The 26844-nt window shown below is 33.5% G+C and overlaps 1 protein-coding gene across 9 annotated transcripts in view; it reads left to right on the plus strand.

The window, feature by feature from the left end:
- Nucleotides 1-26844, plus strand: part of LOC145297652 (N-acetylated-alpha-linked acidic dipeptidase 2-like) — a 1311662-nt gene that overhangs the window by 986374 nt on the left and 298444 nt on the right. The window lies entirely within an intron of this gene.

The raw sequence follows: 26844 nt of genomic DNA on the forward strand, positions 1-26844 counted from the left end.
GCGTTTGCTTTATACAGCATAATCACGTTGACACATCGGTTCCTGCCAGATCACTGAAGTTAAGCAACGTTGAGGTTGGTCAGTACTAAAATGGGTGAACATTTGTGAATTCCAAGTGCTGTATGTTCTCTCTGCCTATCTCGGCATTGTTTCTAGTCAGTCTTGTGCCTCTCTTTGCCACTGGACCCAAGCAATGCCGTCTCAGGAGAAGTGTGATTGGGGGATTGTGCAACCCTTACCTCACAATTACGTATGCAGCTACCCTTACAGGGGTATTCATTGTCTCTTGAGACTGAATGGAGGCATCACAAAGCTTTTGCTTTCTTCATTGACAGTTAATACTAGGAGCCATACAAAGCGGCAGTAAACGTTTAAAATATTGATATTTTACACTAATTGGCATTTTTTATGTTTCTGGTATAAATATATTTATGTTATAACACCGGCCAAAGGAGCATTAGAATTTTCAAAGTTTCAGAGGAGACATATTATAAGTTAATATAAAGCTGGACTTAATCAGCGTCAGATTGTCTCAAACCTTAGAATTCCACTTGCCACTGTTAAACAAGTGATTTTTTCAGTACAGCAAGAGAAAATAATCAATATTATCTTGCTAAGGACTATCAGGACTCTCTGATAGCAGTCTTCATTATTAATGATAATAAGAGTGTATATTCACTTATTGTTGTAAAAAAAAAAAATGGGCAAATTATACTATGGTTCATACAACGTTTTCTCGGAATTCAAAAAAAAAAAAAAAAAAAAGAAATGATTCAAAATCATAGAACTTAGTTTGTGATTTTTATATCTCTGCTGCCAACATGGGAGAAAAAATAAACATGGCTGACTATTCTATAAGACAGAGAGACGACAATGCAACAATTGTAAATCTAGTTGAATGTGTGAATTCTTTATGCTTAAATTAAAACGGTGAGATATTTTAATCTGTTGTATAAGTTATATATTGAGGTGTGATATGTATAGATCTTATGTGACGGTAACAAGCTGTCATCCTCTTTTCCAGTTTGGTATTCAGACATGCTAAGTGAAATATGCTATCAAAATCACCACCATACTCGGAGAGGTTTTATATATAAATATATAATCTTGAACAAATGATACCATGATTCATGCGATGTTTTCTCTGAATCCGGAAAAAAAAATAAGTCCAAAAAAAAAGAAAAAACAAACAGAATTTTATTATTATTGTTGTTACTTGTGGGATTTACAATTCAAACAACGAGACATCCGAGAGAAAAATAAAGATGGCTAACTGTTCATGAAGACAGAGAAAACAACATAACAATTCTGAGTTTGGTTTGTCTGATTTCTTTTGTCTCAGTTAATTATGAAATAATATTTAGTCTCAATGATGATACAATCAGTTAAACACAAGTCAATATTCTATCTGTAGCTGTAAGAGAAAGTGTGAGTTCAGACATATCCCCAGGGTATTAGTGTGCAATTGAATACAATAGATCTGATAAAATTTGAACTCACTATAATCAGTTCCATAATCCAAAATAGTATGTACAACATCTGGATCAATGATTTACGATATTAAAATAATTTACAAAAAAAACTCTAATGTTTCTCAGTTTTCAAAAATATAATCTAATCGTTTAATATAGGTAATTTGCTTATTGGTTATGTACATACGCCTAAGAGCTTCGCCATATGCTTGAGAACGAAATTCCACCATTTATCAATCTTGGGCCAGTTTTTCAGCTGTCAGGAGAAGCATAGGAGTATTGACCCTTATTTGATTTGTCTATGTTTTTGGTGATCGTCCTTTTGATCTTTCTTCAATAAAATCGTTTTATTTTGAGATTTCTTTACATAGCTGGAGTAGCCGGGAAACATGTCCAAACCACATTATTCTCCTTTATTGAATTGATGACTCTATTAATATTAAGCTTCATGTCTTAGTCTATCTCATAAAGTTATTCCAAGGATAGTTCTTAAACATTTCACAGATATTGAGGTTGATCTCACGTTTTTTCAGTTATAGTTCATGCTTCACTTGCATATATCAATACACTGTAAAGTTTTAATTTCAGATTTTTTTATATGTCCTTCCTATTCCATATCTTTACTCTGAAACATCAAAATGCAAAAGTTGTCATTCCTATAATTCTATTAATGCCAGAGGTGTATCCTGGAACAAAGAAACGCAAACTCTTCAAATTTTTCAACCGTTTTATTATCTATTAAGAAAATTTTACATTTGCCTGGGTTCACTTTCATCCCTCATTTCTCGCAAGAAGCTTCAAGCTTAGAAGTAGAGAGCTTCAACTTCATAGATATTTGCATTTCTTCGTCTATCATGTTGAGTTATTACTAAAAAAATACCGATATTAACTTTCTATGATAAATTTAATACTATTTGGCAACCCATAGATCTGTATATTAGTACATATTTCCTTTGTGTTCAATGAACTGTAAGAGAAAGAAAACATGTTAGTCCAGCCGCGCTGATGTGATACAACGAAACAGTACTGTATGTGGATGACTATATATATATATATATATATATATATATATATATATATATATATATATATATATATATATATATATTCTTTTGGGCTCATCACAACAGAACACTCTGAATCCTCTGCATGACAATAGAACAGATACTACACCACCCCACCCAAAAAATTTTAAAAATCTCTTTATCATGATAAAAGATATTACACTATCACCCCCACTGAATTGGGTATTGTAAGTAGAGTTATTCCGTGCAGGACTGGTGTAGCCGCCTCGACCCTTAATTTGCGAAGAGGGGTTCCAACTCCAGGACGTATAACAGAGGTGACAGCGGGCCGTCTTGACGCACCAACCGAGAGACAGTGAACGAATCCAAAAGCCTACCATTGATCTGCACCGCTACCGCCGGCCTGTTGTACAGAACAAAGACCCACTTATGGAAATCCGGATAAAAACCAGCGGCCTATAAAACAGTTTGAAGCGTACATATATGAAATACCAATTAGTAATAGATATTCTGCTATGGCTAGGCAATTAATTCTGACAACCACTATTTTCTTTTGTATACCTATACCAATTTTATCGTTGGATAACTAACAGAGAAAGGGACATAACAATTTTTTTTTTAATGCATATGATGGCAAAGCTTTCATTTTTGTCTTTTTAAAAATCATTGAATATTTCTATTAAATGTTTTGAGCTTTTGTCAAACGACATTTTCGTTTCGTCTTTTGTCATTTTCGTCTTACTTTTGTTTCTTAATTTCTTGTAAAACAAAAACTATAACAAAATATTTGAAACCTGAAAACTACTGAAATGCAAAGTATGGGTAGTATGGAATGTATGGCAAGGTCAAATAAATATCGAGGTATTTTATGGCAATTGTAAATCGTCCCCCAAAATAATTTTTCTGAAGGAATATTTTTTTAAAGAAGAAATATTATAATCACATCATATAAGTTAATTTTATTGTATTGACTAGCATTTCAGCCCGGCGTTGTCCGGGTGTTTGGAGGTGTATGTTGAGCAAAATAAAAAAAGAAAAAGTGGTAGTAGGAAGGCAGGCTCGAACCCGTACCGCGAAGGAGGAAAAGATTGGAAAAAAAACTTTGCTATTACGACCATCGCCAAACCGGAAGTGATGTAGGTTTTAATTAAGGCTAAACAATCGAAAAGAGGGGACGACTTTCAAAAATATTGACGAAAAAAGCGACTCATCCCTGTTGAAAAGTGGCCAGTTGAGGGTGAAGAAATTAATGTTTTTAGCCAATTTTTTTATATTTGTCGTCTGAAAGGTCGAGCTTAAAAACGATACTGATCTTGTGAAAATCCGTCGCCTCTGTCGAAAGTTTTAGGCAGACATGCAAACATACATGCATACATTCATATATTGATAGCTGAAATTTTCGACCCAAACCGATTAAAAAGCTTGCCCTATCTCTGAATACCCTTTATGTAAAATTTCAAATGTTTAGACCAGAAATTGTCTGAGTAATTTGGTAGAGACCGCAGAGGTCATTTTACCCCTATTATGACACCTTAACATTTATTGTTTTGAACTCAAATCAATTGATTAAGTTAGATCCATGTCCAAGGAACCTATATCTAAAATTTCAAGTGTTTATACCAAAAATTGGCGGAGGAGTTTGGTAGAGTTCTCAAAGGTCAAATCGTTGAATTTTGACCCCTTAACAGCAAAACTTCTGACCGAAAACGAATTACAAAGATTTTCCCAAATCTCAGTACCTTGTATATCAAATTTCGAGTCTGTAGACTGAAAATTGACAAAGTTATTTGGTAGAGAAGTGTACACAGACACACAGACAGACAGACACTTTCACTTTTATAGGTATACTAGTATTTCAGCCCTGCGTTGCCCGGATGTTTGGCAAAAAAGAAAAAAAGAAAAAAAAAAGCAGTCAATTTTTTTAAACTTTGACCCCTATTATGACCCCTTAATATTTATTGTTTTGGGCTCAAATCAAGTAGAGAAATGTACACAGACACACAGACACGGACACACACGTTCACTTTTATAGATATATAGATTACTATGTGCATTTTTCATTCATGTGTGTGTGTGTTTCTTTCTCTCTCTCTCTCTCTCTCTCTCTCTCTCTCTCTCTCTCTCTCTCTCTGTATATATATATATATATATATATATATATATATATATATATATATATATATATACTAGCATTTCAGCCCGGCGTTGAAGCCACATATTCTATTTTAAAATTATAATTCAGTAGAATCACACCCCTACATTCTAATCATTTTGCTGTCTAAGTTGTTATACCTTTTCCCCAACCAAATATTGTTATCAGCGGTTTGTGGTCTGTTTGCAGAATAAATTCTCTTTTATAAAAAAAAAAAAAGAAAAAAAAAACCCTGTGAAATTTTTACAGCACGAATTATTGCTAAATCATTTTTTTTTTCGATTTGACTGTAATTGCGTTCAATGGGCAGTAACATTCTTGGGTCATGTGCTATTAGCTTTGCAGATCCTCAAATTCGTGAAGCAGTATAGTACCAAGTCCTTCATTACTAGCATCTGCTGCTACAATTATTTTCCTTTTTGAGTCAAAATGTGCTAACAATAGGTGTATTTACAAACAGTTTTTTTTTTTATTTTTAAAGTCTATTCACATTTTTTTTACCATATTCATGTTGTGCTCTTTTTTACCAACTTATTTAATGACGCTCTCATATCATATACTTTTGATATATATATATATATATATATATATATATATATATATATATGCTATAGTAACTTACGAATTCCAAGAAAGCCTGGAGTTTAGCAACATCATCAGATTTGGGCATTTATTTATAGCTTCAGCCCTTTCTAGGTCTGGTTTTCTTCCTTTATTGTTATTGTTTGGCCCTAAATATTTTTCTTTTCTTTTAGAAAAACTCGCATTTTTCAGGACTCCATCAATCCATCAAAAGGAAACAAAGTGCGTTTTGACATGATTAAAAATCTGAAAATTGGAAGAGAAGCTGTAAATACCTAATAATATGTTTATTATACCATTTTGAATCAAAATCAAAATGGCGAAATGTAAACATATTATTAGGTATTTACAGCTTCTCTTCCAATTTTCGGATTTTAATCATGTCAAAACGCACTTTATTTCCTTTGGATGGATTGATTGTTGCTATTTCTTCTGATGTGTTAAGGGCAAAATAGATTCACTGATTGATATAATAATTAAGTGATTGATTTTGTACTATGAACCAGATACTATCAAGAATTGTAAATGTCAACTGAATTAAAGGAATAAATTGTAAAATGGTCAACATCATGAATTTTGGAATATAGACTTTTGTCAGTCATTCATTATATTGCTCAGTAATTACATTGAGCTTATTAAATAAGAGTTAGTATATATTATAAGGAAATAAAGTATATTTCCACAGAAATGTGTGTGTGTGTGTGTGTGTGTGTGTGTGTGTGTGTGTGTGTGTGTGTGTGTGTGTGTGTGTGTGTGTGTGGCCGGAGAGATATTCGATTTTAGTTTTCGGTCTTATCATTCTGAAAATGCTACAAATCATCACTGCTGTCTATTTGTAGAAACATTCGAAAATAGCATCAAATTAATAAATTCTCAATAGAACGGCACTCTCCCCTGAAACTCGTATAAACATCAACACAAACATAATATACACAGATGTTCACTCACGTGCCGACATATATACACCGATATGATAAGAGGTACAGGAAAGGGGAAAAAGGTCCAGAAGCAAAATGTAGATTTAAAGAAATTCACTATGGACAAGAGATAAGAAAAATTTCCTTCCCTTTGCCTGTAGCTCAATCGTCCATACGTATTAGATCAACAAAAGTGAATCCTTTGAACTCTACTAAAATTCTTCTTTAGTGGCCAGCGTAGGGAGCCGGATTTTAACGTTCGATGTGTAGTACCTTTTCTTCTTAGCTAGATCTCATTTATTTGCTTTAAGCATTTGTTACTTTAATTTGTAGTTTTATACTAAACAATACGTAATCCGTTTGTTCCCCCATTAAGTGTTTATTATAACCAGTTAGAACTTATATTGTAATTTGTGTTATCTAATATATAAAGTTATCATGTCGGATTATAGAATTTAGACTTAAACAGCATCGGATCTGACACATCGATATTTGATTCTACCAAGCCATTTTGTATTTTTCTTTCTTCCAGCATATCTTTCGGTACATTTCATTTCTTTCCTGTATAATTTTTAAAATAGGCAACTAAAAATTTTGTACTAAACTGACATTGATGACTCCCAGGCATTTACTCATAATCGCCCCCCAAAAAAGTAGAATTTGGAGGGGAGGTTAACATCTACAATACCTTTTTTTTTTTTCATGCTGAAAGTATCGACTGATATGTTTTTAAGGAGACAGGAAGATATTCATTGATTAAACAAAGGTCTTCCACACCCCTGTCCATGAATCGTTTGAAGTATGGCAAAATTAGCATTTTATAAAATGCTATTCTTTTCAAAAACTACACTTAAGTTTTTTTTTCATAGCTGACACAATCACTGTTTACACCGTGGTTCAAATAAAATGTGTCTGGAGTATGACATGAAATTGCATGTAAATGCCCAATTCGGAGGTTTTATGGATTATAGAATCAAACTATACTTTTCCATTAATCATACGTCAACTTTGATCCGGAATAGTAATACCTGTGAAGCAAGAATAGAGGGGTATGCCCGTCAATATAGGATTAGTGTGGTAAATTTCCATGTAGGTTTTAAAATATGTAGAGTGGAATTCTCCGATTAGAATTCAAAGACGAGTTACATTTACATCATGGGTACAGGCAGTGTGTAAACGGATGTGGCAGATGAATAGAGAAGGTCGATCTCTTCTAATCTGAACCACCGGATAGGGCTGTAACGGTGGCGGATAGCTCCCCCTCTATGATGGAGATGGTAAGAAGTTGTTTTATGTTTGTACAATAAAATCCTTATAAGGTTTTTAAAACCCAATTTCATTTGTTGATTTTTCTTTTTTAATAACGTTTGTGAAAGTAGTTATTGAGGCGAAGAAGAAAAAGAAATCACCACAGCAATATGCTTAGCTGATTTTGTCGACGAAAGGGGATTAGAAAAAAATGTCTTTTTTTTTTATTCAAAACTTTAAATTTGAAACATTAATCTTAAATTCGTTCATGGTAGTAGTCATATCGATATAAATAAAAATGTTTGACATTTTTTTTAGATATTGATACAGGGGAAACACTAATTCTCCCGCAGTTCTGCACCTCTTTTAATCTGGACAAAATCAAGAAAGGGAATTTGATAATCCTCCTGCCAGCAAATGAGTTTACTGGACAACCAACAGATAGTTCTCTATGTAGCTCAATTTGTTTGTTTATACTGCACCTGCTGGTGTATATGTATTTTGTATTTTGCATATAAATTTAACCGTAGTTATGGTTTCATATGAGGAAATCGACAGCCATAGCGTTAAACCAATCTATTTTCATTGAAGAAAAGGGTGAACTGCTGACAAAAAAAACTTCTCGCAATGCATGATGGTTTAAAAACATTATATATACTTAGTGAGTTAAATATCTAATCAAACAAACATAAAAACATTTTTAGTAACATATTAGACTTACCTGTGACTATGTTTTTATACTTTGGTTTAATTCAGAAATTCATAAACTTTGACGTATCTGTTAAAAATTTCTTATGCAGAATATGGACTGTGCTATTACCGACATATTCTGGGTAGATTACATAAACCGTTGAAATATGTTAAGCAAAAGCTTCTTATATGTGTTTTTCCTTTAACCGAAAATGATAGTCAATATTTAAAACGCTAGTAAGCAGATAAAAATGATAGTCAATGTTTAAAACGCTAGCAAGCAGATAAAAATGATAGTCAATCTTTAAAACGCTAGCAAGCAGATAAAATGATATTCAATCTTTAAAACGCTAGCAAGCAGATAAAAATGATATTCAATATTTAAAACGCTAGCAAGCAGATAAAATGATATTCAATATTTAAAACGCTAGCAAGCAGATAAAAATGATAGTCAATCTTTAAAACGCTACCAAGCAGATAAAATGATAGTCAATGTTTAAAACGCTAGCAAGCAGATAAAAATGATAGTCAATCTTTAAAACGCTAGCAAGCAGATAAAATGATATTCAATATTTAAAACGCTAGCAAGCAGATAAAAATGATATTCAATATTTAAAACGCTAGCAAGCAGATAAAATGATATTCAATATTTAAAACGCTAGCAAGCAGATAAAAATGATAGTCAATCTTTAAAACGCTACCAAGCAGATAAAATGATAGTCAATGTTTAAAACGCTACCAAGCAGATAAAATGATATTCAATATTTAAAACGCTAGCAAGCAGATAAAAATGATAGTCAATCTTTAAAACGCTACCAAGCAGATAAAATGATAGTCAATGTTTAAAACGCTAGCAAGCAGATAAAAATGATAGTCAATCTTTAAAACGCTACCAAGCAGATAAAAATGATAGTCAATGTTTAAAACGCTAGCAAGCAGATAAAAATGATAGTCAATCTTTAAAACGCTAGCAAGCAGATAAAATGACATTCAATATTTAAAACGCTAGCAAGCAGATAAAAATGATATTCAATATTTAAAACGCTAGCAAGCAGATAAAATGATATTCAATATTTAAAACGCTAGCAAGCAGATAAAAATGATAGTCAATCTTTAAAACGCTACCAAGCAGATAAAATGATAGTCAATGTTTAAAACGCTAGCAAGCAGATAAAAATTAAAAAGAAAATATAATCATAATCGAAAACAGTCATCGTGTGGTAATTTCAGTGTACAAAAAAATTTTGTGCAGTTTATGGAATAAAATAATAGATTTATGAAGCCATTCTTGACATGAAGAATTTTGAATTATTTTGTACTTTCACGTAACAATTTAATAAGCAAAAGATACCATTTGCCAATTGTCAGCTACTGCGATTTGATTAGCTAAGCTTTTTATTATCTGCCAGGAATATGCTGACGGTAATATGGTCCATATTCTGCATAACAACCAGAAATTCTTTTGGCATAACTAAAAATAAGTTTCTTTAGTAGTAGTAGTAGTAGTAGTAGTAGTTGTTGTTGTTGTTGTTGTTGTTGTTGTTGTTGTTGTTGTAGTAGTAGTAGTAGTATAGAAATTATATTTTCTGTATTATTTTTTATATAAACAGTAAAGAGACTTATTGTTTTACATGTTTGCAGTGTGTACAATTTCAGCTTCAGATATAGAAATAATTTTGTAGTTTCTGTTTCAGACCGTTTCCATTACATAGTTTCGGCTTCAGACAGTCAACTACCAAATCTCTATTAGTAATGTATATATTTGACCTACCTGTGACTCACTGAGTAACAATCGCTTCCATTATTTTATCTGCTTCAATTTTATTCGAAAATTCATGAACTGTGATACACTCATTAAAAAATTCTTCTTGCATAACTAAAAGTAATAAGTCGCTATTATATGTATAACTAACACTTTCCAAATTAACTCCAATTATTTTTGTTTGTTTGTTTATTTGTTTGTTTGTTTGTTTGTATGGCACCCAAGCTAATCATTTGTGTACGTTGGGTAGGCCTTTCCCTGTCTTCTAGATCTGTAATGCATGCACTGAGTTGAAGGTTTGGACGGCTGTAATGGAGGTGGGGGGGGGTAGTAAGTGGTTGTGAACTCTTAAACAATCTGTTAGTATGTGATCACCCATTTTAAACCTAGTCTATACTTTCAGGAAATTATGTCAGCTGCCTGATTGATTTTGAAAAGCCAGTATTTGAGTTCTGGATGATGCCCAATTCAGAATCAGTCTAGAGTAACTTGCTTCTCCTGGTTGAAAGATGTTGCTAAATGGTGTTTAGTTTTCTTGCCTCTTTTGCTGTACATTTTTTGTACTCTCGTGTGTTTAGGTGTCTGATCTAAGACTGTCTGATGGCTGCTTTCACTGAATAATAGTAATAGGTGGCATCTGCCTGATCTTGTTGAGATCCCATTTTCTCTCTTTTGTCAACGACTTTATTACCTTTGATTGCACAGCGACAGGGGAACCTGGTGAAGGTAATGAGGTACATACTCAACAATCGATGCTGTTACTGATTTGTTTGTTAAGCACATCAGACTTCTGCATAAATCTTTTGAAGATTGCACCTCAGGGTAATCTGTTTTGCATGAAGTCTTCCAAGTTGGTTACATCTATTCATTAACATGCAGGATTGTAAATGTTTGCTCCCAGCAGTCTGAAGAGTAAAGCTCAGCAGTTGAACACAAAGTCGGGAAAGGTTTAGTCCAGAATACATAATAGAATGACACAGAAGCAACACTTTTACTCCATTGATTTGTGTTACTGCACTTCTTTGCTTTCTATATTCAGCACCGACCAGAGAAGGACAGATCCTTATGTCAACTCCTCCTGAATTTTTACCAGATGCGGGTAGCTCTGATGTTTTCACATTTCCACCATAGTGAGGAAGGATTGCACTTTGGAGTTCTGCTGTTACTGATTTAGAATTGTCCAAATTTGTGTGTCATAAGCTAGTGGGCCAAATACGTATAAGAAGATTCCTCAGATTTCCCTGTTTCCAGAAAAGCCATGTGGGTTTTTTAAAAGAATCTCTTGCTTACATGTAATATGCTTGTGTATCATCATCTAATCTTGTATATCATGCAACACCTTAAATTTCATGTCCAAAATATGATTCCAACATACAGGAATTGAACAAACTAATGTAAAACAATAAAAAAGCAGTGGTTTTTCTGATGGCAGCCCCCCCCCCCCATGAAATCAAGCCTTGTGAAGCTCTTAGTTGACAGTTTTTTATTGAAACGAAATTATCCAGATAATTGTTAAGCTTTGCTGTAATTTTGGACACTTTGCATGTAGGCTTTCTTTACAATCCTTACAAGAGCTCTACCATCTCTTCCAGACAGTTTTGGCTTTCTTCTAGAATATTGTTTAGCACAGGATGTCTTCATTGGCTGTCAACATCTTCGAGACAGTTCTTCTCAGCCACTTTCATTACAATAGAACCAATAATCTGCCTTCTTTAGAAATCTGATAAGTCTGTCATTTAAATTTTTTTTACTAATCTGCATTATCTGTGTTGGGGTGGCACACCTACAGATTCTGACAATGGATTATTCCTGACGTCACTTCCCGTGGCTAGTTACTGCTACCGAGCCAGTCTGGAGCTGAGACTCAGTGGGAGTGGGTAGTAACCTTACTTTGTCCTTCCAGTTAAACAGGGTCTCAACCAATATACAGCAGAATCCCAGGGTACAGTGGCCCTAGGATACTTTTTTTCAGATTACGATTTAGAATACAATGTTTTTTCTGGCTCCTGGTTATGGTATTTGCCCCGCCTTATGGTGTTATTTATGATGTTATTTGATTATATACATGTGTATTATATACTGTACTGTATTTTGTTACTAATTTTTAATGCTGTATCCCGGGGTTCTACTCAACCAATATATATTTCTGTATTTTTTATTAATATATATGTCATTTCACTGATTCCAAGCCTTCTAGGTCTTCTTTCAACATTAAACCACAACAATCTGAAACACAAAACAGATTTGGTTGGTTGTTGGTTGGTTGTTTTTGTTTTACGGCATATCAACCCTTTTCGGGTTATTTAATGCCGAATCCAAAGATTTTGAAGAAAAATTTTTTTTAATAGAATATATTTGTTGTTTTCAAGTTAGTTTCTATTTGACCCATAGTTGAGACCCTAACAGGTACTACCACTCCGGGTCAGAGTGGACCTGGGAGCAAGGTAATTAAAGGGTGGCTCCAAACTCCCCAAAGCCTGCAAGCTGGGGCCTCACCACTGGATATAGTTTAAGGTCATATCCAGGACCCAAAACAGATTTAATCAATTAATTCAGGGCAACAATAACTACAAATAAAAAGTAATTTTTTTTATTGATGTTTTAAAATTGATGCAAAATTCACAAGGTGTTTCCATTATTTTATCCAATCTCTATGTATTTCATGCATTATTCAGCTTCCATTTTCGGTAGGCAATGCTAAAATTCACGTGTGTTTTTGCAAGTCCATTTACTACTGAACTTTGTTATTTTTTACTATCTTGCTTGCTTGTCACCGTGCACATTTTTAAATCTGCACATGAATGTTTTTAATGATGGGCATAAATAAAGGGCAAATTATAAGAGAAAAGATGGGTGGAGAAGAAGGGACAGAGACGGTGAACAGAGAGAAAGAGGGGGAGAAAATGAAATGCTCTATCATGATATCACAAGGTTAATAAATATTTGGGAATTTTAAAAGAGTTTTGTTTTTTTTTTACACTCGGAGATAAGGGTCATTGTGTGTACAGTAATCAATGGGATAGTATCGTAGTAATCGTTAGTAATGGAGATTTGATAAAGTGTCTTACTTAAGGGATTTGTTTATGTTGGACTTGAAGACATCCAAGATGTAGCCAGGTAGGAAACAGGCAAATGGAAGAGAGTTCCACAGGCGTGCACTTCTAAGAAAGAAGCTTTGTTCATTGGAATCTACGTTTTGATTTAGTTTCATAAATATTTAAAAATTTTACATAAATATTTGAAAAAATATATATATATATATATATATATATATATATATATATATATATATATATATATATATATATATACTAGCAGTTCTGCCCATCTTTGCTCGGGCCCTATGTACTGTTCATAAGGTTATTATATATATTAAAAAGTGTGAATATGTAAACTAATGTTTTTTCTGTATAATAGTCTTCCTTAACTACCATAGAGAAAAGACAGACAGACATTTTCACTTTTATAGATATATAGATAGATAAATAGATGGATTGGATGCAATATATAGTAATGATTTAAAAAGTATAAAAAAAAGACTCATGTGCCACCACCGAGAATCGAAACCAAAACCTTCAGCTTTATTTTGCCTCTGCCGTCAATGACTGGGCTATGAAAACATGTTTACAGCAAAGCTAAAAATTAAAACATGAACCGATAGCAACTACTTTATGCATTCGTAATGCCGGCGTTCGACCTTCACCTTGCAAATTTCATTTTTTTTTTTTTAACTTTCACACTTTTGCCCCGATTTTTCCGGGCTAAAACCCAAATATAAAGTTTTGCATGGATTCAAATAACTTATATATGAAGTTTCATGTCTGTAGACCAAAAACTCTAGGAGGAGTTTGGTAGGCAAAATTTGTTAAACAAAAATATATACTTATACATAAATATATATATGGAAACAATTTTGTGTTTATTATAAACTTTTTACACAAATATTATACAAGTATAAATCATGTAGAATATCTGCATGAATATAATTACACGTAATAGTTAAATAAAGATGATTATCCCATTAGTAAACCGAAGCAACTAATAGGGAATTAATTAAAATGAATGTTTAAAAGAATATGCAAATTAGCTAGATCTTTTGCTAGTGAATGCAATTCCACAACCCATATATAATAAAATTGTATTTTCTTTTAAATGAATAAAAAAAGAGGGTTTTTAATATGAATATCAATACACACAAAAGAAAAAAAGAATTTATAGGAGTATATATATATATATATATATATATATATATATATATAATCGCATTGACACACTGGTTCTTGTCAGATCACCAAAGTTAAACAATGTTGAGCCAGGCTATTACCAAATGGGAGACTATTTGGGAATTCTAGGCGCTATATGTGCTCTCTGCTTATTCGGCATTTCTAAAAGCCGTCCAACACATGCCAACATGTAAAACGAACGTTAAACTGATTATGATAATGAAAAAATGGATAAGAATGCTTGAATTAACAGGAACAGTTGGTGTAGCAAGGAAATCATGAGAGAAAGAGGGATAAAAAAGACCTTGCTAGAGGTATGTTAGTTTGGAAGTCAATTTTTAAAAGCAGAACAACACATAGCAGCCTGTAAAACGGACATTAAACAGATGATGATGATGATGATGAAGAAGAAGAAGAACCGCAATTCGTAGCTTAGTGGGGATGCCCTTTTCTCTTTCCTGCAACCTCTTTCCCACGGTTGCGAGCCTGTCTCTGCTTTATCGTTATTTTCATGGCAAGTGCTCAGCTGAACTTCAATCTATGGTCCCCCCTCGCCAAACTTTCACGAAAAACACTTGTCTAACCAAAACCACTATCAACAATTTCCCACACTCTGTGCCTAAACCTAAATGTAGATTCCATGAACAAAGCTTCTTTCTTAGAACTGCACACCTGTGGAATTCTCTTCCGTTTGCCTGCTTTCCAGCTGGCTACAATCTGATTGTCTTCAAGTCCAACGTAAACAAGTTCTTGAGTAACCATCCCCCTAAATAACCCAATTTACAAAATTCCCACTACTTATGTTTACTATGCTATAATCACAATGACTAATGCATATCCATTAACCGTTATTCTCGAGTGGCCTCCGGGCCTTGATCAGCAGTGATTCCTGTGTAAAAAAAAACAAAAAAAACAAAAAAAACAAGTACCACCACAAACAACCAACAAACAGAATCGAGCTCAGCAAAAGTCGTATCATGCCGATTAATACATATTTACATTGCGTGTATAGCCAGTTCCATTTTTCATCACAATAAATAGCTGTAAACTCCCTGCCAATCAAAATACTAAATATACAAGTCAGAAAGATATGCACACAAACAGATGTTCAAACTTTGTGCATCTAGATTTTTTAAGAGTCCTTCTGTAATACGTAATTAAACTTCATAATAGAATGTGAGGCAATTTATTTTAGAAATAATAAAATGAAAATGAAAAAAAAAAACATCAGCCTAAACAAAATCTCACCATGTTTCTTAATATAGATACTAATTAGTTCCTCTCTCCCCCTCTCTCCTTTTTACACAGTCCAAGAACTAAAAGAAAATGAATACAATAGAATAAAAAGATATTTTTTGTTCTCTAATTTTTCAATTACTTTCTCGTCCGATTCCTATCCGCCTTCCTATTCCCACTCCTCGTTTTGCAATCTTTTTATTTAACACACGAGGCCATAATTCAGCATGCAGGATTAAAATTTTAATTTTTATTCTATCTTTTCATATTTACTCTTTATATTTCAATAGTTTGCTACCTGGCATTACCCGAGTCTTGGAAAAAGAAAATATAATAGTTAAAAATAAAGTTTCTTTCTATAGACTTCTAGTGTGAACAGAAACCCCACGAAATCCCAAAGAGAATGTTGATGAGGACCATAATCTGAAGAGAATATTATTATGTAATAATTTGTTACTTTATGGAAAGGAATTATAAAGTCTTGATTTGGTGCTACCAGTCAGACTGTTTGGAGATACCGACTTCCTGACTTAAAATGCAACAAACATTTTTTTTCTTTACGCCTGATGTATAAAAATCTTATGCTATGTATTAATTGGCGATGGACGAGGAAGGAAGAAACACAGGAATTTGAAAGAGTGTCTTTCCTAGGCTCAATCGTCAATCAACTGACAATCTTATTCTCAGGTTGGCATTATGCAACAGTTTGTGACACCTACGGATACATCTGCAAACGCCCATTGTGGAATTTCGACTTTCGTGTCAATGTAGCTATACTTCTAGGGCATTTAATTTCTGCTGCTAAAATTTGTAATCATTTCTATCAAGAATTATTTTATTTTTGACAATCCACCATATTTGTTTATTTTTGCCAGATGGCTTTGATTCAATCAATGATTCTTGTATTTTCGAAAATCAATCATGCTGTTTTTTTTTATTTATTTATTTTTATTTATTTATTTATTTATTTTGGTTAGGTACATATCTGTGTCAAGTATGATGCTAGATAACCTTGTTGATACGATATGCCTGGATATTTAACACCTAACAAAACTGCAAAGACTCTGCTTATTTCTACGTCCTCATTCAATATTTATATGAAAGGTACTCGATTGAGCTTAAATCAGTTAGTCTTCCTTTTAAAATATTTACAGCAAGAACTTGTCTTCTTGTCACAACTGCAGAGGAGTTTCCTTTCTTCTTTTATATCATGTTACTATTTAAAAAATGTTATTCATTTAGTCCAGCCAAGACGACTGCTAATATGAAACATATTTAAATCATATAAACATAAAAATCACATAAATATAAAATCACATAGATATAAAAATAAAAATCAGCAAGTGAGATAACTAATTTTAAATCAAAGAATATAAAAGGAATTGCCTACTTTACATTTAAAATTATGCAAACAAAGAAAAAAAAAAACAGAATGACGTCAGTGCATTCCGAACAATGCGGAGTTACATATATTGTAGCATAAAATTGTTTTTTTCCATCGATTCCCAGTTATAATTTTTTAAAAAATACATCCAGATTAGATAACTGCTAATATTGAAATATTTTTAAATAATCACTAAAAATAAAAATGAGCAAGAGGTAAACTCATTTTCAATTAAAGAATATGATATGAGTTGTCTACCTTAAGTTTTAAAATGTACAAACAAATAAAATGACTTCATGACATCCCAGGCAACGTCGAGTATGCATGTTGTAGTACAAAAGTGTCTCTTCCATCTGCACTTGTACATGATGATAAAATGGTGGATAGAATGTTAAAGGTTGAGAACCCTTCTCTATACAACTGTTCTTTGCGATTTTAATGAACAGTTTAAACTTGGACATCAACAATTTATTGTTCCAATGGTTAGAATTCGAATTGCAGGTCGACTCTCTAATTATAGGGACAGTCCTAGAGACATAGACACAAAGTGATTTATCTTCAGCTGTCGATTGTCCACACAAAAAGCTTCCGTTGATACTTGATACATTAGCGTCTACATCTTAGTATAGAGATAAACAACAGTTTGAACTGATTTTGTCTGACTAAAATCTCTGGTGATTTTGTTTAGAAGAGTCCTTCAAACAACCAAATGTTTATTTTTGTCTCGATAAAAACAGCTAACAGGAAGTGATTAATGTTAATAAAATGTGTTGGAAAAAAATCTTTACATTTCTAAATTTTTTAGATGAGGATTGATCATTCATATTATTTAGATTCTTTGAACTACTGTTCTCATCTTAAATGTCATTTTCAATGGCCGAACACGAATCAAAAAGATTTTCCCAAATATTAGTACACTGTATATCAAATTTCGAGTCTGTAGACTTAAAATTGGCAAAGTTAGGGAAATGTACACACACAGGCAGACAGACACACAGACACGTTCACTTTTATAGATATATAGATAGATGTTCCAACTATATCCTCCTCAATCTACGATAGTCTCGTATCAACTTTGTTTACATTTTACGATCTCATAAATACTTTTGTTAAACATTTTATTTCTAAAATAGGAACTGTAATCAAAAGGTTAATTTAAATAATATTAATTAAAATTTATCTTCATCCCATACTTGTTATGTCAATAATTTAAATTTAAGTTTTAACTTTTTAATTCTTATCAGTATCTAAGTATTTTATTTTAATTCTTTTATCTTCCTCTTTATAATTATTCGCCAAAATCTTTACGTTCTAAGGAAGATAACTCTGTTTCTTCAATTTTGAGCAATTTACCAATTTCTCGAAATTTTAGACATTCATATTTTAATATTTAATATTTTAACTATAGTATTTATTAATCACCTCCGTTTAATTTTAAACTTTTAATTCTAACATTATCTTCTTTATAACAATCTCAGTTTAATTTCTCACTTAGTTTTCTTTAACTTTATATTTTGATGAAATTAATTTTTTTTTTTACATGGAGGTCACCACTTATCAAGGCCCAGAAGCCACTCAGGGATAAGGGTTATTGCGTGTACAATAATCAATGGGATAGTATCGTAGTAATCGTTAGTATTGGAGATTTGATAAAGTGTCTAACTTAAGGGGGCGATTCATCAGGAATTTGTTTATGTTGGACTTGAAGACATCCAAGTTGTAGTCAGGTGGGAAACAGGAAAATGGAAGAGAGTTCCACAGGCGTGCACTTCTAAGAAAGAAGATTTGTTCATGGAATCTACGTTTTGATTTTGGCTCAGATAAGCAGTGGGGAAAATTATTGACAGTAGTTTCACCTAGACAGGTGTTTATCATGGAAAATTGGCGAGGGGGGGGGACCAGACATTGGAGCTGAGACGAGCACTTGCCATGGAAATAACGATAAAACAAAGACAGGCTCGCAACGTCTTTTCTGTGGGAGAGAGGTTGCAGGGAAGAGAAAAGGGCATCCCCCACTAAGACACAAAGTCTATTTTGTCAAGGCAGGATAGTCTGTTTTTAGCAGCTCCTGCCTAGATGTGGCAGCAGTACTCCATCCTTGAACGTATTTGGCTTTTATATAGATAGAGAATTGCATCAGTAGTGAGATATCGTCTGAAGCGGTAGAAGGACCCCACCATTTTCCCAGCCACCTTGGCAACAGACTTGGTGTACGTGTTCCACTTCAGATCAGGAGTAAAGGTCAAACCCAGAAGCTTGTCAAAACATGGAGCCTCCCCAAGACGAGCGCCATCCATTTCAATTGATGCTAGATGGGGATCAGAGCGTTGATGATATAAGGATAGGAGCTTGGTTTTAGATGCATTAAAGATAACCAGCGACCTCTTTCCCCACTGTACCATGCGCTCAAGATCAGAGGAGAGAGAATCAGAGAGAACTTTGTCATTTACGGCCTTTGATGTGTTGCCATAGATGGTCGTGTCATCAGCATAGATGTCAACGAATGATTTAAGTATGTGTTTTGGGAGATTATTGATGTAGCTCAGGCAGAGAGTTGGGCCCAGGATGGACCCCTGAGGGACTCCAGCATTAATACTATGGACCTCTGATTTCTGCCCATCAACCACTACTCTTATGAGCCTATCAGAGAGAAATAATTTAATAATTGAGAAAACATTTCCAGTAATATCGTAGCTGGAAATCTTGTGACGTAGGCCTTTATGCCATACCTTATCGAAGGCCTTTGTCAAGAGCAATTGCCCTAGAAATGAAGCCTTTGTCGAGAGATTCACTAATCATATATATATATTTGTTAGCAGATCTGCTGTAGATCTAGCAGAACGAATTTAAGCATATCTTATATATATATGACCTCTTAGCAGCTATTTTTACCAGCTGAAAACCAAATTTTCTCCATCTTAGTCTGTTTGTCTCAATATCTTGCAGTTACTTAATGATAGATTTTTTCCATTTCTTTCTTATTGAAATTACTCTAGATAAATTTTATTACCCGTAACGATCATTAAAACCAAAACTACTTCTATTTCTCCATTTCGTCATTTTAGTTTCTGTATGTTAAGTTGATGATCTACTAATTTACATATTTATTGTACCATTTTAAAATCTTAGTATTAAATTTAACATTCGTTTTCCACCCTTACATTTCACTCTCAACATAGGCATGGCTCAGAGGCTAAGGAATGAGGGCGAAGGGTTGTATATTTTGGTTTTGATTTTGGCTTTCATAGTTTTTTTTTTTTTAGTTTTGCTCAAATTACTATATATTAGATTCAATATAATAATCGAGAATTGTCTCTATAAAAATAAATACATAATCTGATTGAGTTAAAATATCAGATTTAAGTGTATCTTACGACCAGGAAATGCCGGGTGACCTACTAGTGTATATATATATATATATATATATATATATATATATATATATATATATCTCACCCCTTAGCAGCTATTTTTACCAGCTGAAAACCAAATCGAATTTCTTCCATAGGTCCGAATCCCCTATACATAAGTTGCACATCAAAGCATTTAAAACAATTCTGATATATATATATATATATATATATATATATATATATATATATATATATATATATATATATATATAGTGTGTGTGTGTGTGTGTGTGTGTGTGTGTTTCGACAGCATATTTTCATCAAGACAAACATTATTACACAACATGAAATGTTTTTACTTGATAAGACGTTTTTCTTTTCTTTTCTTTTTTTACTTTTCAGTTTTCCAATTTAGTATTTTCCGTAGATTTATTGTTTCATTTTTATTTCATTTTTGGGAATACTTTCGATAGCATTATCCACATCATCATCAGCATTAGTCTTGGTTGATTATTTTAACAACTAGAAACTTATAACTTTCAAATAAATGTCTTTAGTATGTTTGTTGTTTAATAATGTTTGTCCATATATATATACTAGCAGGCCGTCTGGCGTTGCTTGTTGTAAAATCCACTTAAATATGATATTTTAATTTATGCAGATTTCCTATTTATTATTATAGAACCAATACTCTATTGATTATTATATTGTACCTAATATACAGTAATGATTTCAAATGTTGGATACTATCAGGTAGACTAGAAACCAAAACATTGCTTTTCAGCATCATTCGTTATGATCTGAACGAAGTTCATCTTAATATAAATGTCACTTGTCTGTTTAAATGTATGTATGTCTGTATGCATGTATGTATGTCTGCCTAAAACTTTCGATAGAGGGGACGGGTTTTCACGAGATCAGTATCGTTTTGAAGCCCGACCCATTGGACGACAAATATTGAAAAATTGGCTAAAAACATTAACTCCTTCACCCTTAACTGGGCACATTTCTACAAGGAGGGGTCGCTTTTTTCGACGATATTTTCGAAAGTCGTACTCTCTTTTCGATTGACTAACCTTAACTTAAACCTTCGCCACTTCCGGTTTGACGATGGATGCAACTGCAAAGACGTCACGTTTTTGTTTTTGTTTTTTTGTTGTGTTTTTTTATGACGTTCTTTTCCTCTTTTGTGGTTCAAGCCACTTTTTTTCTTTTCGTTTTTTTTTTTTTTTTTTTGCTCAGCACACACCTCCAAACATCCAGGCAACGCCGGGCACTCAGGCTAGTACATATATAAAACTTAAAAAATAATCTTGTAAAAAGTATAAATGTATAAATAGTACATTTAATCAACTTACACCTGCTAAGTTCAAATATTTCAATTTTGGCCACTTAGTAACTATTTTTCCGGCTAAAATGCAATTTGAATTTCTTCCACAGGTGTAATCCCCCAATACATAAGTCGCACTTCAAAGCATTTAAAATAATTCTGGTAATAATAAACGCTATTTTTATTAAAACCAGGTTAAATGAATGAACATGCTGCTACAATCGCAAATGCTCAAAATGCTTGCCATTTGCGTTGATGCATAATTCCAGTCGATGTTCATTTGAAAGATGAGCTCACGATCAGAATAAATTCGATTAACTTTCTCAGCAACAAATCGATTATTAGCGCTATCAGCACCAGACATGAACACTAGCTTAACTCGCTTGTCAATTGTTAAGGGCATATCTGAAAATTGAAATAATTGTTTTGTTTTTTTTTCAAGCTAATCATAACTAAAAAACATTGATATAATTAAATTTGAAAGTTATAGTAACTGATACATATAAACAATGTTTCATTACTCTATATAAATGGTGCATGACTTAAGGACCCCCTCCTCTGTATATCAAAATTCAGGTCTGTTGCCCCAAAATTGACGAGACCGTTCTTCAAATAGACACACAGACCAGGTTACTTACATGGTAGTTTTCTTCAGTTTTGACAGGCTATGAATACCCACTGTAGGTGTGCCTGTATGTGTAATTTTTGTGGCAAAAGTTGCACACTCTCCGACCACATCTAGGTCAGCGTTGTTAAATACCAATGGCAAGTGGAGGTTCAGGACGAGTCAAAATAATACCGAGATAAGCGGAGAGCACATACAGCGCCTAAAATTCCCAAATGGTCACCCATCTGGTACTAGCCAGGCTCAATGTTACTTAACTTTGGTGATTTGATGAGAACCGGTGTGTCAACATGATTAATACATACATACATACATACATACATACATACATACATATATTGATATATACATATATATATATATATGTGTACATATATTCATCTATATACTTTTACTTTTTTATTTTTTGGGGTAGTCGTTTGTTGGCTTTTCTGAATATCGAAAAACAAAGAAAAAAAAACAGTTTTGAAAAATAATGAAGCTTTACTTACTTTAGTAAAATAATCCGAAACAGCAAAATGGGATATTAAAAAAGTAAACACGTAATTACTTTAGTTTTTTTAAGCAAAGAATCGATACAAATATGAATAAGAAGAAAAGAATCGATATAAATATGAATAAGAAGAAAATGGCGCCCTTTTCAAGCAGAACAGCTTCGTTTCAGTTTTACAGTATTGAACGGTGTAGTATTGCGCCGTCGGATTCAGGGTTGTACTATTGTAATGTAAAGAACATGCAGAAAGGGTTGTAATCAACTGAATTCCGTCTAGTACACTTACAAAAAAAAAGGTTAAACAGATATATAAATAAAAATAAAATGGTTATGTAAATGTTTTTAAAAAGACAAGTAATCACGTGAGCAGAATTTTTCTTTCTTTTGACACAATAACAAGTAACGTTCTTATTTTGTATTATTTATCTATTTATCTATTTTCGAAAGAGTACCACGTGCAAGTGGAGAAGGAAAAAAAAACAGAGTTATGCAAAATTTGTGTTGAGAATTGTCTAAAGTTCTGACTTTTTTTTTGGTTTTCACTTTAATAAGAACGTGAATTTATTCGACACAATATGATTCAACTCAAAAAAATAAATAAAAGCTAACGTGAATTAAGATAAAAGTTAAGGTGTTATTATGGACCCTCACCCCCTTTTAAAAAACCTTGTTAAACTTTGTGACATATTTACATTCTATGGAGGTCAGGCGCGAACGAACACCCAATAATTTTATTATACCATATTTCTTCAAACTGAAACTTAATTATCAAAGTATACTTACGCAAATAGATATGAAAAGTCTTTGTTAAAGTTTGCGCCATATTTCCATGGAGTACAGGTGCGAACGCAGATCCCACAATTTTATTATACCATCCCTATTTAAGTTGAAACATACTTATCAAATTATTCTTATGAACATCTATATAATAAACCCTTGTAAACGTTTTTTTCTTTTTTTTCATTTTTTATTTCCATATTTTGTGGGCCAGGTGCGAACGCAGACCCCACAATTTTTATGAACCACCGTTCTGCCAGATCAAACATACTCATTCCTGTGTCTCGATACATCTTCTATCATTATATGTAATCAGTTTTTTAAGATAGTCAACCATATAGGAGCCTATTCGTGACCAGACACACACACACACACACACACACACAGACGTTCAGCTTTATATAATAGATATACATATATATAATATATATTTGTGCCGTATTTGCAGCACAATCACGTTGACACACCAATTATCACCAGATCACCATAGTTAAGCAACGTTGAGCCTGGTCGGTACCAGATGAGTACCCATTTGGAAAGGCTAGGCACTGTATGTAATGTGCCGAGTCATAGAAATTTTCAGGTTGGTATCTGGGGGCGCATTAACTCACTGGGAGAGATGCATCCTCAGTCTTCGTTAAGACATCTAGGAGAAGGAAACTCTGGTGTAAAAACCTGCGATCTACTATATACTCTGTCTTGTGGCAGTCATCTGCACTGACAAAGGTTAGCAGCAATACCAAAATGTATGGTTGGTTCTACACAAAGCCTTCACCACAATAAACAAATCATCTGTGTAGATTTCCGAGTTACTTAGTTGTTGTGGCGGAAGCTCATATGTTGAAATCGACAGGAGAGCCCATCATATATATGTATAAATGTGACCATGTCGGTGTGTGTGTGAAAAGTCTCTACCAAACTTCTTTCTGAATATTTGATCTACAGTTGAAATGTAATATATAGATATTTGATGTATGATATATATTTAGACCTGTAGCACACTTTTGATTTGGTTTTTAGCTGGCAAAAATGCTGCTAAGGAGTCAGAAATTGAAAACAAACAATTGACCTTGACATGGTAAGTTGAATAAAACATTAAGCCTGCTGTTTCTTTTGCGCCTTTGCAAAATTAAACTCATAGATTCATAGTTCAAAGTCGCTTAATTTTGAACCTTTTGTATCTATCTGTCCATAGCTCGGTAATGACGCCAGAGAGATAAATAACGACTAAACACTCTGGTTTTGATTCTAGCGGATGGTACCCAAGTCATATTTTTTGTAACCTTTGAAATCATTACTATATATTGGATCATTATCAATGGAGAATTAGCTCTATAACAATAAATAAGAACTATGCATGAATTAAAATATAATATTTATGCATATATTGTGACCAGGCAACGCTGGGCGGCCTGCTAAAAAATATGTACACACACACACACACACACACACACACACACACACACACATACATATATATATATTTGTTTACCTTCTATGAAGTATCAGCCTATCACAATAATTTGAACTCTCTTGCTAATATCAACGCTGAAAATATCTTTCTTTAAAAAAGATTCTCAAATCTGATTTTGAAAACGTCCCAGGAGAGAGAGACAGATACAGACAGGGACAGATAGAGACAGAAAGGGGTGGGGAGAACTAGAATTATTGAGAGTGAGAGAGGGACAGACACTGATAGGTGACAGTTCGTATCATATTGCTGCGAGCATCTGTATTTAAATACTTGAAATGTCCATTCATGTTAATCTTGTCTACGGAACCAAAGCGACAGCTGCCTAAGGTTAAAGTTCATATCTAAAGACAACGAATAGCGATCAGATTTAATTATCACCAAAATGATTCCAAAAACGAATCAGTTTAGACAGTCAACTTGTAAATAAGATTCTCTTCTAGGATTTGGGTTATTATCAAGGTGTTTCTGAGTTCAAGCCCTCGATATGGCATTCGTTTTTAAGAAGTATCATTTAGTTGTTGAGGAGGAGAAGTACTAACAAGATTAGTGACATGTTTAAATTGATTAAGCCCAGTCTGGCTATTCATTTGTAGTTCTGGTGAGATGAAGCTAGGCAAAGAAAGAGTCATAGAAGTAAAATGTCTTTATGCCACTTAAATAGTGTGTGCAATATTGATAGAATCAATCAGAATAAAGAAAAAAACAAAAAACAAACAGCATAGTGATTTTATTGACTGAATTATTTTTGCTGCATATTACGAACCCTACCTCAGTAGCAGCAGCAACATAATCAAGCCAGTACAGCAGTAGTGATATAATCACGTTGATACACTAGTTCTTATCAGATCATGAAAGTTAAGGAATGTTGAGCCTAGTCAGTATCAGATGGGTGACTATTTGGGAATACCAGACACTGTATGTGTGGGGGATTTTGACACCTCCCTACAAGAACTGAAAAGCCCTGTCATCTCCCCTGAGAATATACATGAGACTAAGAACTGCTTGTGTATTTGATATTCTGTTAAATCTTCTTTCTTCAGAGAAAGCCAGTTCAACCTGTCTAGGATGAATGTCGCTGGCTGGCTGATTGTCTACATTAGTAGTGTTTAAGTTAACTAGAATAAATTTTGACACAGGTCACATTGAGTACATATCAGGATAAGCTTGGTCTGCAAACAGAATCATATTATTTTTAGTGGTGTTTTTCTTTTACATAGGCATAACCACTTATTAAGGCCCAGAGACCACTCGAGGATAAGGGTTAAGAGTATACAGTAGTCAATTGGACAATATAGTAATCGTTAGTAATGGAAATTCGGTAAATTTGTTAAGTTAAGTGGAACGGCTCATCAAGAACTTGTTTACGTTGGACTTGAAGACAACCATATTGTAGTCAGCTGGAAAGCAGGAAAATGGAAGACAGTTCTACAGGCATGCAGTTCTAAGAAAGAAGCTTTGTTCATGGAATCTACGTTTAGGTTCAGGCACAGATAAAGTGTTGGGGGAATTATTGGTAGTGTTTTCAACTAGACGAGTGTTTCTTGTGAAAGTTTGGCGAGGGGGGATTATAGATTGAAGCTCAGTCGAGCACTTGCCATGAAAATAACGATAAAGCAGAGACAAACTCAACATCTCTTCTGTGAGATAGCGGTTGCAAAGAAGAGAAAATGACATCTCCTACGAGGCAAAGAAGTCTATTTTGAACTCTATCAAGACAGGACAAGTCCTTTCTAGCAGCTCCTGCCCAGATGTGGCAACAGTACTCCATCCTTGGACGTACCTGGCTCTTATATAGATAGAGAATTGCATCAGCAGTGAGATATCTACTGGATCAATAGAAGGATCCCACCATTTTTCCAGCGGCCTTGGCAACAGATTTGATGTACGTGTTCCATTTCAGATCAGGAGTAAAGTTCAAGCCCAGAAGCTTGAGGCTTCCCCAAGACGAGGGCCATTCATTTCAATTGATGCCAGATGGGGATCAGAACGTTGATGATGTAAAGATAGAAGCTTAGTTTTAGATGCATTTAAAGTAACCAGCCACTCCTTTCCCCATTGTACCACATGCTCAAGATCAGAGAAGAGAGAATCGGAAAGAATG

Source organism: Euprymna scolopes, chromosome 18 (assembly GCF_053919585.1).
Source record: "Euprymna scolopes isolate OS-2025 chromosome 18, ASM5391958v1, whole genome shotgun sequence".
NCBI lineage: Eukaryota > Metazoa > Mollusca > Cephalopoda > Sepiida > Sepiolidae > Euprymna > Euprymna scolopes.